The sequence below is a fragment of the Kogia breviceps genome, chromosome 15, assembly GCF_026419965.1.
Source record: "Kogia breviceps isolate mKogBre1 chromosome 15, mKogBre1 haplotype 1, whole genome shotgun sequence".
Lineage (NCBI taxonomy): Eukaryota > Metazoa > Chordata > Mammalia > Artiodactyla > Physeteridae > Kogia > Kogia breviceps.
In genome coordinates this window covers 54,643,391-54,662,921 of record NC_081324.1, presented here as the reverse complement: position 1 = coordinate 54,662,921, position 19,531 = coordinate 54,643,391, and the positions used below count along the sequence as shown (strand labels likewise).

General features: G+C 38.8%; 1 protein-coding gene across 5 annotated transcripts in view; it reads left to right on the top strand.

Annotated features, from left to right (window-relative positions):
• METTL4 (methyltransferase 4, N6-adenosine) overlaps window positions 1-19,531 on the top strand; it is a 518,759-nt gene that overhangs the window by 317,817 nt on the left and 181,411 nt on the right. For all 5 annotated transcript variants that reach the window (XR_010837044.1, XR_010837043.1, XR_010837045.1 and 2 more), the window contains exon 10: window positions 15,522-15,571. The gene's annotated coding sequence lies outside the window, so the exon portion shown is untranslated. The remainder of the gene's footprint in view (window positions 1-15,521; window positions 15,572-19,531) is intronic.

Sequence of the window (19,531 nt, the reverse complement as noted above, 5' to 3'; positions counted from 1 at the left end):
AATAATCATTAAGAAGAAGAATTTCTATTAAAAAAAAACAGAAAAACCGGTCCGTCTAACCCTAGGACAAATGGTGAAAGCAAAGCTATACAGACAAAATCTCACACAGCAGCACACACATACACACTCACAAAAAGAAAAAAAGGGGAAAATAATAGTATATCTTGTTTCCAAAGTCCACCTCCTCAACTTGGGATATTTCGCTGTCTATTCAGGTTTTCCACAGATGCAGGGCACTTCAAGTTGATTGTGGAGCTTTAATCCGCCGCTTTTGAGGCTGCTGGGCGGACCTCCCCCTCTCCTCTTTGTTCGTACCGCTCCTGGTTTTCAGCTTTGGACTTGGCCCCGCCTCTGCGTGTAGGTCGTCTGAGGGCGTCTGCCCTTCGCTCAGACAGGACGGGGTTAAAGGAGCAGCTGATTCCGGGGCTCTGGCACAGGCCGTGAGGGAGGGAGGGGCACGGATGCGGCGCGAACCTGTGACGTCAGAGGCTGGCGTGACGCTGCACCGGCCCGACGCGAGCCGCGCGTTCTCCTGGGGAAGCTGTCCCTGGATCCCGGGACCCCGACAGTGGTGGGCTGCATGGGCTCCCGGGAGGGCCGGTGTGGAGAGTGACCTGTGCTCGCACACAGGCCTCTTGGTGGCGGCAGCAGCAACCTTAGCGTCCCACACCCGTCTCTACTGTCCGTGCCGACAGCTGCGGCTCGCGCCCGTTTCTGGAGCTCCTTTATGCAGTGCTCTTAATCCCCTCTCCTCGTGCGCCTAGGAAGCAAAGAGGGAAGAAAAGGTCTCTTGCCTCTTCGGCAGCTCCAGACTTCAACCGGACTCCCTCCCGGCCAGCCGTGGTGCACTAACCCCTTCAGGCTGTTTTCACTCTGCCAACTCCAGACCTTTCCCTGGGATCCAACTGAAGCCCAAGCCTCAGCTCCCGCCCCCGCTCGCTCCGGCGGGGGAGCAGACAAGCCTCTCGCGCTGGTGAGTGCTGGTCGGCAACGATACTCTGCGGGAATCTCTCCGCTTTGCCCTCCGCACCCTGTGGCTGCGCTCTCCTCCTCGGCTCCGGAGCTTCCCCCTCCGCCACCCGCAGTCTCCGCCCGCGAAGTGGTTTCTAGTGTGTGGGAATCTTTCCTCCTTCATGGCTCCCTCCCACTGGTGTAGGTCCCGTCCCTATTCTTTGTCTCTGTTTATTCTTTTTTCTTTTGCCCTACCCAGGTACATGGGGAGTTTCTTGCCTTTTGGGAGGTATGAGGTCTTCTGCCAGTGTTCGGTGGGTGTTCTATAGGAGAAGTTCCACGTGTAGATGTATTTCTGATGTCTCTCTGAGGAGGAAGGAGCTCTCCGCGTCTTACTCTTCCGCCATCTTTAAGCCGTCTCCAGGTGTAACATTCTTGATTGGACACAGATGATCTGTTACTGTGGATTCTGTTTTCTCTTCTGTTTCTTCCCCAGTCTAGGCCTTTGTGATCTGTGCACCCAAACTTTCCACTCTAGTGGCTTTCACAGATTTTAGACTTGCAGAGAGTGTTGGCGAGGCATTTTTGTTCTCAGCCCTAAACCACATTCTCCAAATATTTGTGTCTGTGATAAAGGTGATATTTTGATTTGCATTTGTTTACATCTTAATGGGTTTAGAACTTGTGCAAGAAAGAGAGAGGTGTTATATATTGGACACATTGAGATGCCAACTTTAAACCTTGACTTTACTGAGCCCTGGTCTTCTGGCTTGATTTTCTAACCTGATCTACTGCCTGCAACTTGATCTTTTTTTTTCTACAGTATATCATCTGCCAGTTGTCCTTATAACCATCCTAGTATCAATAATGTAGACATGGCTGTACTCTTTTTATCTGAAATGCAATTTAGCAAAAATTACTTAGGAAGTATTAACAGTAAGGTGGAACAATGTATTTGGCTCATGTAAATGGATGAAACAAATTTTGATAGGATGGATTTGCAACCATTTAGGTATTAGACATTGTGTAGATAAAACATTTACCTGTTTGTTTCGCTTTTTATCCAAAAGTTTTGTGTCATATAGATGGAGTAAAGGAACATTGGATTAAATTCCAGCAACCGTGTAGTTGTTAATTCTTGTATCTCTAATCTAAACCCATCCTAGGAATCTGCCCACATGCTGAGGTTATTGCTTTTTAGTTTATTTTTGATCAACTTTTCTTACTTTAAAGGATGTCTGCATCCAAACTTTATAGATAACAAATTCCACATAAAATATATATGACTATAGTTCTTAACGCTCTTTTATAGCTTCTTGTTTCCTTTCAACAAGGAAACAAGAAAGCAGGTCATTGTTTTTCATATTGAAGAAAAATCACACCATTAGATTTTCATGTTCAAGAGAATTTAAAAAGTTGCTAAAAGGCACTTCTAATTCTCTCTCATTCACTACTCTTTGGGGGATACTGCAGTCTAAGATTGTATCCTCCCTCGAGCATATTTTTTAGGTATCACATTTCAGTATATTTTATAATTACCTATTTTCATGACCCCTAATTTATAATTTATTGCCTTTAAATGCAAGTGTAGGAATAGTCTTGTATTAATAAATAAATAAAAACTCATGAATTTATTTGATCCAGGTGAAAATAATGAAAAATAAATTTAAGTAAAATCTAGTGACCAAATATAAGTGGATATATTTTGTGTTTTTTTTCTATTGAAATTATGGACATCAGGTACCCAATTGCAGAAATATTTAATTTCTGAATTTTCTCTTTCAAATTTTTTAAAGTGTTTCTTTACATAGGGTGCAAGTAGTTTTTAAAATAATGTGTTTCATTACTCAGTTAACCACAGGCCTTTATCATTCTTGAAAGGGTGGCAAATAGACTTTACATCTTTTGAGGTATCTGTGCAGGATTTACTTTTAAAGATGGAAAAAATATTTCAAAGGCAAATATAATGCAAGAATTGATCAATCTAGTTCTCTACCCAAGGGAAATTAAAGCTTGACAAATCCTTTGTTAGCTAGTTACATTTTCAACTGAAAATAAGAAAATACAGATGAGAGAACTACGATTTCATACAAGTCATGAACAAAGTTACCATTTATTTGGGAAACATACTGTCTTGTTCAGGGCATGAATCTTATTAAGGTACATTTGTCTTTGTAAACATAGTGTCAATATATCTAAGAGCAAGAAATGATTTTGTGTCCACAGTCTCAGATGAACATCACCCTCTTGATTTTCTTCATTTTAATGGATTTTGAAATAATCAGTGGAAAGTGGATCACAGCTGTAACTGCTAAGATGCAATTTGGTCAAAGGGGCTGTTCAGCTTTCATCCTGTAATCAGAGCTGACAATCTAAGAAACATAAAGATCTCGTGTTTGCTGGATGAGTACTAATAAAAACCACCAGCAGAGTTCAAACATCCACTAATGCACGGGTCCATCTGGAGAACTATTCAAGACCAATTTATCAGGTGGTAGGTTAATAGTGAACATCATTAGACACACCCACACCCGTACACTAAGCATCTGTATTTTTTCTCCTTGAAGCAGTGACAATATTGCATCACTCTTTTACATTATTTTTGGAAATATTTGAAAACTGAAACACATTGGATTGCCTTACTGACCTCCCAATCTGAACAAATCAGTATGAGCATGCCCTCTGAGCTCTGCATCAGTGTGCAGAGAGATGAGGACTTTTGTTTTTAATCTACATGTTCATTTAAATGTAACATAGTAACAAAGAAGAATATAAATAGTAGATAACATTTAGAGGGCTGCTGAGACTAGAATGATAAACTTCTGAAAACAAGCAATCCTTTTAAATATAAATTAAAAAAATAAATCCTTTAAGAAATTTAATTCAGTGTTGGGGTAATGATGGCAATTAAAACAGAAGTGACTAGTTGATACTTTTGGGTCAAATAAATCTGAGTTCAAATCTAGGCTTATCTGACTACTAGCTGTGTGATACTTGAGTAAGCTACTTAACTTTCTTTCTTCACCTATAAAATAAAAATAGATTAAGTTAGTTTTTTCCCATCGTGGGAAAAAAGAACTAAGACAAGTGTACATAAACTTTTTAGCACTGTGCTTGGCACACAGCAAGAATTCAATATTAGCTAAAATGATATGAACAACAGTAATAAAAATACTAGTAATCATAAGTAACATAAAAGGGTTGGGAGGAGTACTTTGTTTTACAGTGCAGCAAGACTTATAGGGGTATCAAGGTACCAAGGTAAGATGGCTATTAGTGATTCAGGGAAATGAAATCTGGTGGGGAATTTGGGATTGGGTATCTTAGAACCTGGAATTTCACCCTTCATCACCATCCTGGGGATAGTGCATTTTGAGACAGAAGACAAGGTGGCTTGCTTCTGACAAATGGTGAAAGTGACAAGGATGGGACATGAGGAAGAATTACAAGGACTTAAGTCATTAACTGACAAGGGGAGAGTGTATTTTTATTTTTGTTATTATCATTTGTTTTTTAGCTTTAAACTTCTCAGAGTGATTTTTCAAACAAAAATGGATAAAAATGGAAATAAGTTTCAGGCTAAAAAAAGGAATAAGAATAGATTTTATTTATTTATAAAAAATAAATAGGTTATGTGTTGGAGGTGCTTTTCATGTAATACATGATATTTTAAGAGAATTTGGAATATAGCCATTAATTGCTTCAGCATTTCTACAGGCTTGTGGTGGAGCTCAGGAATATGGAATTTTACAAGCGCTGCAATAATTGTAACTCATATGTCCTTGGACCACACTCTGAGAAACACTGTCCTAGACTTTGCTACTTAAACTGTGGTCCGCGGACCAGCAGCCTCAGCCTCCCATGGCAGCTTGTTAGAAATGCAGAATCTCAGGCTCCATCTCAGACCTACTGAGCCAGAACCTGCATTTTAAAAATATCTCCAGTGGTTTGTACACACAGTAAAGGTTGGGAAGCTCTGCTCCAGATACTTCTCCACTCCTCAGGGACATTCTGCTGACATAGGGGCTACGACCCCCCAGCTGCAGAGCATCTGATGGCACCTGTGCAGGGAGAGCAGGCAGTTCATTTCCTTTCCTAGAAATGAAAGGTTTGATCAATGATCCGAGCCCTTCCAGCTCTGGAATTCTTAGATTTTAAAAGTTGTTCTAATATCAATTTCACCTAATACTGGTTCCTTTATCTTTCTTCAACTTACTTATTTTCCTAAGCATTTTTCATTGCTCTAGTGTCCTTCAGCTTATACCTACCTTCTTTTCAGAATAAAGCCTTAATTGCTGATTTGATACCTTTCTTTGCACACTGTGAGGACTAATTCCTTCATATTAACGCCATCCCTCTTGCAGTTCAGAGCTCATTTCTCCTTTTCAAATGTTCTTTCTTCAAATGTTCTCTGCCTATTTTACTATTTTATTCCTGTTTTCAAAAACGTTCATGAATATTTGAAAAACACTGAACAAATAAACCCAGATAATGACTAAACAAACATTTAACAAGTTTTTTTTCATAATATGATATAAGAAGAAGCCTAACAGAAATTGTATGCACTTACCAATGAATCATCACTAATGAGCTCAAATGTCCCCTTGTGCACAATGCCAAGGCTGGGCAAACACAGATAAGAAGACAATCCCCACTGGATTGCTCTGCTGGCATTCCAGTGGGGATTTCAGATGTATAAACTGTAAAATTCTTTTATTATATACAAGTAGAAATGCAGACCCTGAAAAATTAAAGTTCCAGGAAAATCTATCAAGCTATTTCAGCAAAACAGTCTCTTCTCTTCTCTCTCTCTGTTTTTGGTTTTATTTGCTCTCCTTTCCTCTTCTCTCTTTTTCTTTCTTTCTTTTCCTTTTCCATTTTCTCCTTTCCATTTCCTTTCTCTCTCTGCCTCTCTTTCCTTCTTTGTTTTTCATTTTTATCATACTCGGTTTTTCCTTTCTAAGTAAAAGCTGCAGAAGGCATAGCATAGGTACAACATAAAGCAACTAATGAATACTTCATCTTGGTTTTTAGGTGACTAATAACGATACTTTTATCGTTCAGCATACATAAAATCTGAATTGGGTGAAATCAATCCTGAGGACATTCCCAAAGAATGAATTTTGTATTTTGCATTTTTAAGTTCTGTGTATGATATTTCTGAGGATTAAGAGAAGGCTCTAAGGAGCAACCCACATTTCTGAACTGTAGCTGGTTTATCACACCCAAGGTTAATATTATCTCTGTACTCTTACTATTTTGGCAGCCATTTAAAAAACTTTTCTCAAAAGTATTTAAATAAGTTAAAATATTTAACTTAAAATGACACACATGTTATTTACCTTGTTGTTTTTACATAATAATCTCTTTGTTCAAAGAACAGAATGTGATATCTGTAAGGGGGTTTAGAATAATTGGGAACGTGGGGAACAACAACAAAAAAAGGAGAGAATAAGTTTCTTCAGGGAAAACAATACAGAAAATTAACAATAGTAGTTTCATAGAAACAGATGTAGCTAAATCCTTGTTTTATGCAGACACTGGAAAGGCAAATAGAATTCCCAGCTCTTAGGAGGTGAGGTAGGGAGCATGCTGGAACCTGGTAAACTGGGAAACTTACCATGTTTCATGATTCTAAAACACATTTCCCCTCCATATTTTATCATCTCTAAATTGGAATAGGTCTGACAACAGATGGTCTGTTATTGTTTAACTGGCAATATTTTCCCCTCTTTCCCAGCAGGACATAAAATAATGGTGTGGTTTACAGACAATGGTTGCTGAGATTCAGTGAAGTACAGGTGTAGTGGTGATTTCAGTGGTACCTAGATGTATTGTAGCCCCCGTCCAAAGTATTTGAGGGTTGCAGCTGCTTAGGTTACTGATGCCTAAAATTTCATTAATAGATCTTATTTACTTTGTAGCCTTTAACCAGGGGTGAGCACACACCAGGTTGTATCCCTCACCTACATCTTTCTTTGAACAGGTTTAGCAGAATTTCCGACCGTGGTGGTCATTAGACTTGCTAGTAGCAGTCATTGATATGTGCTAGTGCAGGCTAGTCAGTGGCTTATGTCCTCCACTGTTTCTGATCATTGACCCTCATCTTTTGGGAACAGAACTGCGTTTAGCTGCAAGACTCCTCTTAGTTAACAACAAAGCCATCTGAAGAATGAAAAATGCCCTAACCAGCAAATCTTTGCACTTATCAGAAACAAAGTATTCCACACATGCTTCTTGACCACAGATTTAGTTTGTTCTCATCATAAGACTCTTGAGAAGTCCTCATCTCAGGTCAAACCTGTACCCAAGTCACTCTCACCACATCTGAAACAGTAGAGACTGCTTGTCTCTTTAAGAGTGATGCTGAATATTGGCGAACCAAGTTGTTGCTTTAGAAGGTCCTCAACCTCAGTGCCCCTACCCTGGAAATTTTTACGTTAGAAGAACTCACTTTTATATCTTTGCAAGCAACCAGGAATATTGATGTAGTTTAAACTGGAATGCAGAAGATATATATATATATATATACCTAGGAGAGAAATTGCTGCATCTGGGTTATATGTACCTTCCATCTTAGTCGATATTGTCAAGATGTTTTCCATCATGGTTTACCAGCAGTATATGCGAAATTCATCTGCTCCACATCCCCTCAGTCTTTGGAATTGCCTATCCTTTTCTTTTTAGGCATTCTTTCGGGTTGTGGTAGTATCTCTTTGTGGTTTTAATTTGACTTTGGTTGATGACTAATGTACCTGTTTATATGCTTATTGGTCATTTGGATCTATCTTCTATCTATCTATTTATCTATTGTTATTCTCCCATTCAAGTCTTTTACTCATTTTTCATTTTTCTACTTGGCTGCTTCTTTTTATTGACTTATGGAAACTATTTATAGAATTATTTTTGTATTATATATGTTGCAGATATTTTCCCCCACCCTGTGGCTTGCCCTTTTACTCTCTTAGTGGCGCTTTTGATATAGCCCAATTTGTCAGTTTTCCCCTTTATGTTTAGTGATTTTTTTGGCATTTGGTTTGATAGAGGCCCTGGGAAATTACCTTTATTGCAGGGATTTATTTTGATGGTGCCTCTGAATCATCATTGTCTGTGCTAGCTCTATCCAGGCACTTAGTGCCACGTGGATAGAGGGTGATAGAATTGAATTTATGGGAATTACTCAATACAGATGACCTCATAAGCAATTGCCTTTAATTAGTCACTTGAAGTCAATAACACAGAGACATTTTGTAGCATTCAACAATTCTTAGGAATAAATTAGAGGTGTCTGAAAAGGAATCTTGGCCCCTTTCATGGTACTACCCATTCCATGAGCTCTGTAGACTCAACTTGTGATTTCATTTGATAGTGTGAGAAGAAAATCAAAGATCTATTGATGTTTTCAACAGACTTTGCTACCTGAGAGCCATTTTTAAAGTTTAGCAAATGTTAATTACCATATATTATATGCCAGGAGCATTATTTAGCCTTGGGGAGAGAGAGATGTCTAAGACGCATTCTCTTCACTCAAGAAGTTCATAGTGTAGTTTTACCCTTAGACAACTATAATGAGAGACAGGAGACCAAAAGCATACAAGGAGCATTTTGTGACATGGGGGTGTACTGACAGGCAAAGGTATATTAAGAACAACTTTGGTAAGATGTGCATCATTTGAAGGGACCCTAGAAAGGATCTCTTGCTCATGACTGATGCTTTAATGGATGCTGTCTTCTTATAGTGTTAAAAATGATTTCATTTGATTTTGCATATTTCCTTAAGAGTATATATTCCTGTATACCCAGACCATTTTATGGAACTTTATAAATCTCTGTCAAATCATGGGCTAAAGTCCCTTCAGCTTTTTGTATTCTGAGCCACCAATTTCTGCTTTAGAAGCTGTAAATTCTTTTGATTCTTTTCTGAGCTGTTTTAAGACCAGTGAATAACTTCCTTCAAGCAACAAACAGGTAGCTTTTTCTAAATATCCACAGTTACAATATTGATATGTCTCTACCATTGCTCAGAGGGATGCTTGGAGCTATTGATGTATATGTCAGGGCCTATAGTCTGTCAGTTGACTGTGCTTTCATCTTTCTTTTACATACTTACTTCTGGGTACAGTTCTCTCAGAGGTACTTTTGTGGCGGCTATCTCAGCCATGGTACTACTGGCACAGGCTTATGTCTTTGAACTTCAGACATCTGACAGCAAGAAAGTTCTTGTGATGCTCAACAAATGGCTCAGGGATTCTCTTCTGTATTTGTCCAAAAATTTTGAAACTTTTTTTTTGATAGTTAGCCTCTTCACACGTCAGGGAACATCACTGCTTTTCTTGATGCTTTGCACTTTACAATGTATTTTTAAAAATAGTTTAAGATATGAGTTCTTAGATACTTGACATATTATTCAGAACAAATTCGTTTGAAGGTGCATCAAGCCTTTACTATTAGAACCACTTTTTCATGTTGCCTTTGTTTCAGTTCATTCAATATCTGGGTTTTAGTCTAGAATTCATGGTATGTGCTCATCCTATTGGGGAAAAAATGTCTTTTGAAACATCATGCAAAGAAACTCAAAGGTTGCTCTCCCTTTTGGTAGCCTTCATATAAAGAACCTAGCTAATTGAGCCGTCTTGTAACTGTCACATGACCTGAAAACTGTCTGAACCTGTTCACAAATCGCCATACACTCTGCATCATTTGACCATCGCCACGAGCCAGGGCAAAGTGATACCTGAACATATTCATGGAATAGTGGCACCCATATCCCCAAAGGGTTAAAATATTTCATGGGACTCTTATTCCTGGAAATTATTTCCTAATCTGTAAAAATTATACTCAGTAATAATCTGGAATTTGGAATCTTCTTCAATTCTCTCTTTTGAAGATTTGAGTAGTATCTTTGACTGTCCAGGCTGCTGTCACAAAATACCACACGCTGGGCGGCTTAAACAGCAGACATTTATTTCTCATTGTTCTGGAGGCTGAAGTCCAAGATCAAGATGCCTGCAGATTCTGTGTCTGGTGAGAACCCCCTTCCTGTTGCAAATGGCTGCCTTCTTGCTGTGTCCTCACATGGCCTTTCCTCAGTGTGTGCTTGGGGCAGGGGGAGAGAGAGAGAGAGAGAGAGAGAGAGAGAGAGAGAGAGAGGCACTGTCGTGTCTCATCCTCTTTTTATAAGGGCATTCATCCATAATGAGGGTCCCAATTTCATGACTGAAGTTAACCCTAATCACCTTTAAAAGGCCCCACCTCCAAATACCATGCAATGGGGATTAGGGCTTTAAGATATGCATTTGGGAGTTGAGACACAAACATTCAATCCATAGCAACTAGAAACTAAAATGAAACAAAACAAAATGAGGTGGAGTGAGCACATGCAAAGTTCCTGAAAAAGTTGAATTGGACATGGTAGAAGGATGGAGTACAGGCTTTGTGGATGTTGGCATTGAAATAAATGTTAAGGAGTCAGACTCAAGCAATCTTCAACATATGTTTTGTTATGGCCCACCCTGGAGACAAGGCTTTCTACCTCAGGTATTATTTGCAGAATGATGTATCCAGAGAAGTACAACAACCAAAAAAAAAAAAAAGCTTCTGTACTGGCCTCTAGCCCGAGAGCTCAACCTGAGAGTCACGTTGGCAAATTGAAGCCATCAGCGTGACGTCAGAAAGCTTGTCTGCAAGAGGTGACTGTGGGAACAGTCACCAGGATCGTGACACTCGGTGAAGCCCCTTCTAGCTGACTTCCTGCGTGATAAAGGAAAGCTGGTGGAGGCTGGTTCTTTTCCCTTCAACAATGTGCCTGCCACCCGCTCAGAGCGCTGCTCCCTCACAATAGCACGTGTTCAAGATGAGCCCATACCCTGACTCTTTGCACCTCATTAAGCTCGTCCTCCTGTCTTCCAAGCAGGAGTTTATAAAAACTGTGCTAACTGCCTGAAATTTCATCACAGTCCACTGAATAAGTAAATGCAGTTTTTCAAAACATAGTCATTGCAGTACCACACGAGAAATTTTATAGCCATGTTTTGACTTTATTCCCAAGGCTTCAGTGGCGTAACCTGGCAGTAGCAGAGTTCAGTTCTCCCCACGTGTGTGTGTGTGTGTGTGTGTGTGTGTGTGTGTGTGTGTGTGTGTGTGCGCGCGCGTGCGCGCACGACAGAAACAAAGAAAGAAAGAGAGGGAGAGAGAGAGGCAGACCTGAAGCCTGGGAGTCATGGAAACATAGCATAGTTTGGCTTGCGAATTCTAACCTTGGTTTTGTCCCTTCCTATTTTGTGAACTTGGATAAGTCACTTGGGTGTTCTGATCTGGAATTTAGTTTCCTCATCTATAAAAAGCAGCTTGGATCAGATGAGGTCTCAGCTTCCTTCCAACCCCAGACTTGAGCATACTGTGACTGTACCATTAATGTCACAGACTTTAGAACAAACATGAATTGGGGAGTCAGATTAACTTGGGTTTTAATCCCCGCTCTGTTCCTTATTTTCTGTGTAACACTGAGGAACCTTTACCTTTCTGATGACCTATTTCTTCCTCTTTAAAATTGGAATTCTAGCTTCAGCTTGGTTGAGAGATCTAAAAATATGTCAGGTAGGTAGCATGGTACCCGGCACAGAGTAGGTGTTCACTGTTCAGGTTACGATTATTAATGTTATGAGAAAGATAACTGTTCTTTCAGTTTGGCGATGAGAATTAGGTGGAGCTGGGCTTGGAGCACGTGGTTGAATAAGGAGGTGATTTTTGAACAGGTCAGACGATCCTGATAACTTTGGTTTGTGATGACACCGGTGCTTGTAATGCATTTGGAATTGGAGACCCTGTGTGTTTTATTTTGTTCTTCTTGATTCCTTAAGAAGGTGTTTCAAACAGGGTCCTTCTGTCTATCTGCTCTCCTGTTCCCCAGCTGTCACAAAGATAAACTCAAAAATTGTATGAGAGCAATCAATCCAAGAAGCCACATAAATCTTATTTTTTTACCTCTTTGAGTAGCTCCATTTCTCACAACACCTAAGCTTCAAGTTTTGGATACCTTATTGTTGTTTTGTGATTTTGCTCCACTATTAATAAATACTAGTTTTCATTTGTTGGGCTGTAGCTGTGCCTGAAACTGGTGCTTTTATACAATGTACAAGTGTGTCTTCTGCTTTTCCATCTTCACAAAGTCCTCAGGTACTTTTGTTATTATGTTTCCCAGATGAAGAAACCAAGGCTTGAAAATGTTGAGTAGCTTTCCAAATGTTATTCAGCTTCGAAGTAGGAGGAAATTCATGACTGTTTCTAAAATTTGGGTTGTTCCTACTAAGATTTACTGAATCACATAGAATCAACCTATCAAAAATTTTTATGTTTTTTAAAAAAAATATTTATTTATTTATTTGGTTGCACTGGGTGTTAGTTGTGGCAGGCAGGCTCCTTAGTTGTGGCATGCGAACTTTTAGCTGTGGCATGCAAACTCTTAGTTGCAGCATGCATGTGGGAGCCAGTTCCCTGATGGGGGAATCCAACCTGGGCCCCCTGCATTGGGAGTGTGGAGTCTTATCTACTGTGCCACCAGGGAAGTCCCTAAAATTTTTATATGTTTTAATGCTTAAATCATAAATTAAATTGAACTAAAGATAGCTTTTTTTCCCAATATTTTGAGAGTTTTTCAACTACCTCTGAGATGTCTAAAAGCTGGCTCTAAAATAGCTTAAATATTGCTGACTGGAATGTTTTGCCAAATCAACTCATTGTAGAGATGAAAGAGCAAAATTTTAAGTATGATACAGTAGCAGAGGCTGAATAAGGATTCCAATTTTGGACTCTGAGTTTCCCATCTGTTTCTTAATTCCCAGGCTACCTGAGTCCTAATTTTATGTGGAATGTGAACCTATATTTGGAATAAAAATAAGAAAAAAAAAACAGCTTTAATGATGTCAGGGATTAGGACCTTAAGCTTTTTCTTTAACCTCAAAATGCTTTTAGTCAATTTTATACCTTCTTTGCCTAAAAATGTGGGTATTTTTCCATATTCAATTCATCACTAAACATCATGTATTTTTAATGCCAATCATATTCTTTATGGCTCTTCACAAATCTTAAAAAGCTTTACTTCAACGGTGAAGATGTAATGCAGCTGAAGTTTATGGGTACCATTTGAGCTGAGCATCCACACAAAAAAGGCTGTAATCATGACTATGACTAAATGCATTCAGGAAGAGAAAGATGCAGATAGGACCTTAGCCATATCAATTAATAGAAGAGAATGATCAGTACTAACCCTGGTAAGTAGCAGGAACAATAACCAATCCAAAGCGTCATAAAACTCTAGTGAGTTGTAAAATATGGACCTCTCCTTTTTTGAGATATTTCTAATATCTTTATTAGATTGAACATGAGTTTTAAAAACAGGATTCTGCTCTTATACTGTAGTTCACTGGCTAAAGCCCAATGGTTTATAACTCAGAACATACCTCAAGCAAGGTGTATCAGTCTGATTTAGCAGTAATGCAACCTAACAACCAAACCCTATAACTCATTGGTTTAAAATAACAGTGATTTATTTCTGGGTCATTGCTCTGCTGGTCAGCTAATGTGGTTCTGTCTCAGGCTGTGTGTTGAGCTCAAGTCGGCTGCAAAGGTCTTTTGTTTTGAGGTCAGTGGCTATCTGAAGCTTGTTGTTCTTGTGGAGGATACCATAAATTCACAGGGAAAAACAGAAACACGTGATGCTTGTAGCTGAGAATTGACATAGTTTTACTTCCACTCACATTCTCTCAGTGAAAGCAAGTCACATGGCCAAGCCCAACTGCACTGGGGCATTGTAGCATTTGCTGTGGTTTACCCAACAGTGAACCATGATAAGGATATGGAGGGGTGAAAACTTGAGCAAATAATGCAATCCAGCACATGTAGTGACTGAGAAGCTTTCTGAAGACACAAAGAAAGTGAAGCCACAAAGTTTATAACTGTACATCAGTGCTGTTTCTAGTGATACTGGGGTTTGGCTGTTGTTTGCTTAGTTCCCTGGAAATCCCAAGGAAAAGGGGTATAAGAAAGGAGAAGAAAGAATGGATATTCAATGAGAGAGTTCTAACTGGTGAAGAGACTTGCATTCATGGCAGCAGAGATGACTTACTGAGGTGTGATGCACAACCAGGTCAGCCCCAGACCTCTGGAGACTGTGAGCCTGATGCTATTCTGCTCATTAGCATATGTACTTCCCAAGTGCCTCTTAAGTTCACGACACTGGACCAGGTGCTTTGGAGAAGAGGGATGTAGTGGAGAAAATTAAGAGAGGTTTGAATAAATCCAGGTAAGAAAAGGTGGTGTTTTGTAAAGGCAAAGTGATGAGGGAATGGGTGGAGTAAAGAGCATTGATATTCAGGTGCTCAAGTTCCTGAGGAAGGAGGGAAGTTGGAGAATTGCCTGTGTGTATGTGTGGAAATATCTTTCCTTTACCCTTCTGAATTCTCGGCTGAGGCCCCTGATTAACAAGAAGAAAGCATACACTTTTATTTAATATAAGTTTTATGTGACCTGGAAGCCTTCATAAGGAAATGGGGAACCAAATAAGTCATTAAATCTGAGTGTTTTTGTGTGAGGTTTGATGAAGAGCTGTGGAAAAATGTGATGGGCTGAAAAAGGGTACGAGGTAAAGGCAGTGAACAGGGGGAATAGCAAGGCCTGTTTGTTCCGATTGCTCTTGGTGTCCCTCTGTCTCCAGAGATAAGGAGACTCCTTTCCTCTGGGTGTAGGGAAGGTACTTCTCACTTGAGGGTCTTATGACCTGCCTCAGGAGAAGGTCAGAGAATCCTTCCTGCACTGGTTGTTTCTCAAATTTTTTCAGCTTGAAATGTTCAATATGCCAAGGTGCCATATTTGGGGGCAGTTTGTCCTGAACCCTATCACCTGTGATGAGAATGGGAAGACAGTGGTACAGGATTCAGTGACTCATTCATTTAGCAAATATTTATGAGTATCTTCAATGTCTTAAGTCAGGAAATATATTATGTGTGAAGAATACAGAGGAGAAGAGGACACAGTCCTTACCTTCAAGTCATTGAGAGACTGAAGGAGGAGTCATACAGGTGAATAGACAATGATTAAGAGGTCTTTTAAGTGCAAAATAATGGTAAACATAAAATCCTTCAAGAATCCAATAAAGGTATCTAATTCAGAATGTGAGGAAAGATTTCTAGGGTCCACTGATTAAGCCAGGGTACAGAAGGACTTAAGATGACAAAATAGCCTTCAAAACAAGAAAAATAACAGTGATAGCAGAGGAACAGAGACTAGAAGTAGTGACAGTGAACAAGGAGGCTAGTGTCCTGAATCTAAATTGGTGATCGTGGAAGCAGAGAGAACAGGACATAAAAGTTGTGGTACCAGGTGTGGGGCCCAAACCCTCCGCTCCTCAGGGGGCAGCTGGGAGTGGGGAGTTCCCTCCCTGTTGTGTGTCTCCGTGCTGGGGTGAGGTTTGTGCAAGATTGTGTTTCAGCCCCTCCTATGTGTTTCAATGTGCGTTGTTTTCTCATTTGCCCCATGTGTAGATGACACTTAATGGGTTTTTCGATTTCTTTCAGAGGGAATTGTTCCATATGCAGCTGAAGATTCGGTGGGTCCGTGGGAGGAGGTAAGTTCACAAGTCTCCTATGTCACTATCTGAAACCAGACTCCTGTCACATTCGTCACATTCCTTTTAAAGGTTTTCATTTGCTACTTTTTAATTCAGTAACGATGTCATTAATTTATGCCCTGGCTCCTCAGGTACTTTGTATGTTCTTGAAGGACAGTGAGCTTGTGATGCATTGCTTTTACTATTTTTTTTTAAACATAATCCATAGTGAAGTGGTATTGAAATATATTGGAAATAAATGTAGGTGAATGTAAATAGTGAAATGGATGAAAAATGTGTAGGTTCTATTTGGTAAAATGTAGAATAGCGGGATGAGCAGAGATTTCTAAAGCAGAAAGAATTAAAAGGGAAGTTGAAACAGACATTTTTATGTTGATGGATGGTGAAGATTATATAAATGGAACTAAATAAAACAGATGCAATCGATACATAATATTGTAATACTAGTTCTAATGAATAAGCTTCTTATAGCAGTGATTCAATATATGGAAATCTCTTTACTATTAAGGTTTTCAGGGATTGGTTTTACACCCACATTAAACCTTCCATAGACTTGAATGTGATTGTTTTCAGGGATAACATGAATGTAAAATAAATAAATTTATAGAATAATTTCATTACAGTATTGATTTTTGTGGGACACAATCTCAAAGATATTCCAAGGAAAATAAGGTTGTATAAAGTAGGTGAAACAAATACAGAAAAGTTTAGTACTTTAAGTCAATATCAATCACTATATTGAAAACTGAATTGACTGAGAACACATTAAACATATTAAAGAACTGGTCATTAATTTAATGCTGGCATACCAGGAGGAATTAAAGATCTCATCAAATGATAGCCTTTTCTTATATCTTGAGCCCTCTATTATAATATTAGAGAAAAAAATTTCTGTATATGAACAAATAACCCAAAACCTCCTACCTACCCACCCAACCAATCAAATAAATAAACAACAAAACAAACAAGTAACTTTGTTGACTTTTTCTGTTTTATTTTACCATTGGGTTTTGAACATGGAAACTTAAAGGATATTTAGTAAATAAATAGGAAAAGGAGGAGGCAGTTAAAAAACAGGGAATAATGTGTGAAATTAGGGTTTGATAGAGATAATCTGTCTTAACATGGCTTTGACTTTCCTATGAACCAAGAAGACAAACTTCTCAGGTGAATTTTCAGACCTGTAATTTAAACCTCATCATATTAATATTTAACTATTTTCCTTCACATTTGGGCTGCTTTTACTTCCCTCTGACGGTGGATTGTTATGGCTTCGAGTTTGAAATATTGTAAATATTGCAGTTTTAGTGCTTTTAAGTTCCACATCTACAAGTTTGTTCAGAAGTGCTTTTTCATTATGGGATAAGTTTGTTGAGAATCTTCTGAATGCTTAATCATAGCTCAGGCAATTTAGGAGATTTTGAAAAAAAAAAAAAGAAAGAAATACATATAAGTCTGGATAAAGAGGGGGCATGGAATTAAAACTTTTAGGGACCAAAACCTTAATGAAAGGGGACATTTAATCTCAGATGATTTGGGGGAGACTCTAGAACCTTTATATTTTCAAGCAACAGATATTTTGGTGCACAGTGTTGTGAACTGGGGCAATCTGACAACATGGCCCTAGAATTTTAGGATGTTTCATGCCACCAACTCATTTCATAAGTGAGGAAATGTAAAGAGCCTGTTCAGAGTCACAGAACTATTAGTGTCAGGGCTCTCAATTCTCAGCCCAGTGCTCCGTTTTTTTGGCATAGAAATAATGTCCTTTCTCCTATCATAACTAGTTGAGTGAAAGATATCTGACTTGAGATATCTGTTCACATTCACCAAATATTTTTGTGGGGCCTTTTGGTAAGTTATTTCTGTCTACTGAAAAAATAAGCATAATGTGAATATGTTAAATTTTCTTTGGGGCAAAATGAGCAGTATAGCCAGGGGGACAGTATTTCAGAGAGCTCTGAGAAACTGCTCTAAAGAGGTAGGGGGGAAGGTCAGTATATATGTGATTTTGGTGAAGGGGGGTACATGCAATCAAGCACATATTTTTTTTGCAGAAAGTTTCTGCTTGTCTTGTGAAGGTTACTGCTAGTCACGAGGAGCCGATGTCTCCATCAATGATTTTTGTGCTTTTCTAGATATGAGAAGATGCAAGATTTGGGCTCATAAAATCGTTTCCTGAAAATATCTAACTATCTGGTGGCCTGTTCTGCCAGTTTTTCCCAGAGCACAGAGTGCCTCACTCCTGATCTCCACCCTGCACTCCTTTCAGGGAGTTTGAAGGTCAGCAGCCACAGTGGCTCATAATTTGATCCTTGTAGAGGTAGAAGGCAAGTGGCAGTTTGTAGGTGACACTTCCTATACGCTTGCCTTAATATTCTTTTCTGTAAAAATTGACATAATGTTTGCCTTCTAACAGTCTCTAAAAAACATTGTAAGGATTAATGGCTCCCCAATATACTGAATTTCCCATCTGCAAAATGAAGAGGTTGGTTGAACTAGATGATATCAAATGTTATTTCCAGCTCTAAAAGGGACCCACATTTACCAGATAAGATGAGACCCCCTCTTCTCCCTCACTTATCTTTACTGACTCAAGTTTGTCCTTTCAAACTCAGTGGGGTTGGCTCCTCTAATTACTCCCCGTTGGGGGTGGGTACAGCTGCTCTCTGCCCCTGTAGTCACCTATGCACACCACTATTATTTTCTTTACTAAGCATGTCTGTCTTCCTCCATTTGAAAGAGCTCTTTGATGTTGGATTCTATGTTTAATTTCTCTTGGTAAACCAAATACCTAGCACAGCATCTGGAACTGAGTGGAATCAAAGCAAATATTTGTCAAATCAATGAAAAACCTAAGATGCTCTCGGCTTCTGAGGATACTGGTGATGATGAGCTCACACTAAGGCATAAGTGGTCAGTGTTTGGGAGGCTCTGGATTATTTAGGTGCATTATAAGTGTAGGAAAACCTCTCTAATCCTAGAATTATTGCCATTTCATCCCCTGGCAAAAATGGTTTCTGTTTAAAATCACTCGCCACACTAATCAATTGTTTACATCTGGAAGTAAAAGGAGAACCATAAAGAGAAGGGAAACATGATTAAAGACAATAGAAGAAGAAAGGCAGGTGAACTCAGGGTAAGACTTTATATGAACTGAATCTGTAATCATCATTGCAGTGAATTTCACAGTAATTATTGTCATCAGAATGTTACTCACATTTTATATACACGTTATTGAGATATTCTTTTTTGTGGACACAAAGAAAACATTTATTCTTGAAAACATGTTAATGAAAGATCTGAATGGTACATATTTTAATCAGTTCTCTAATAAACAAGGAAATAAAACACATGCTTATTTGACTTAATTGCATTTCAAGATATTACAGACATTTTAAAAATAACCAGAAATTAATGCCCAGTGGAGAAAGGAGTTGAAGGAATTCAAAGTGAAAATTATGAAGTTTAAAAAATACGATTTTCTAGGGTTTAAATAAAACAAAGGTGATAAAGCCAATGCATAAAGTTGAAGATCTGATATAAATTGTAAAGACTTGGCTCTTCACTGATTATAAAAGTAATTTATTAGAACACAGATCAGACTGTACCACAGAGGAAGGAAAATTTTCGAGGCATCAGGTGGTAGTTGGACACGATCACCTTTATTGCCCCTTCTGACCCAGAGATTCTGTAAATGGATGAAAACCCAATAATGAGGAAAGTGCTAATGACACACCATAGTGCCCTCTGTTTTAAAAATGAATACTCTAAATGTCAATACTTTATTGGTTTTCAATGCCTCTAACTTTTATCATTAAAAATATCCATGTTACCATTTCTCAGTCAAACTCCTAATGATAGACTGTGACCTTTTTGTGAGTAAAAAAAGGCGGTCTGTCTGAATTCTTGTTACAAGGAAGCAATGCAAATGAAAGAGGTTCCAATTCCCCAGAG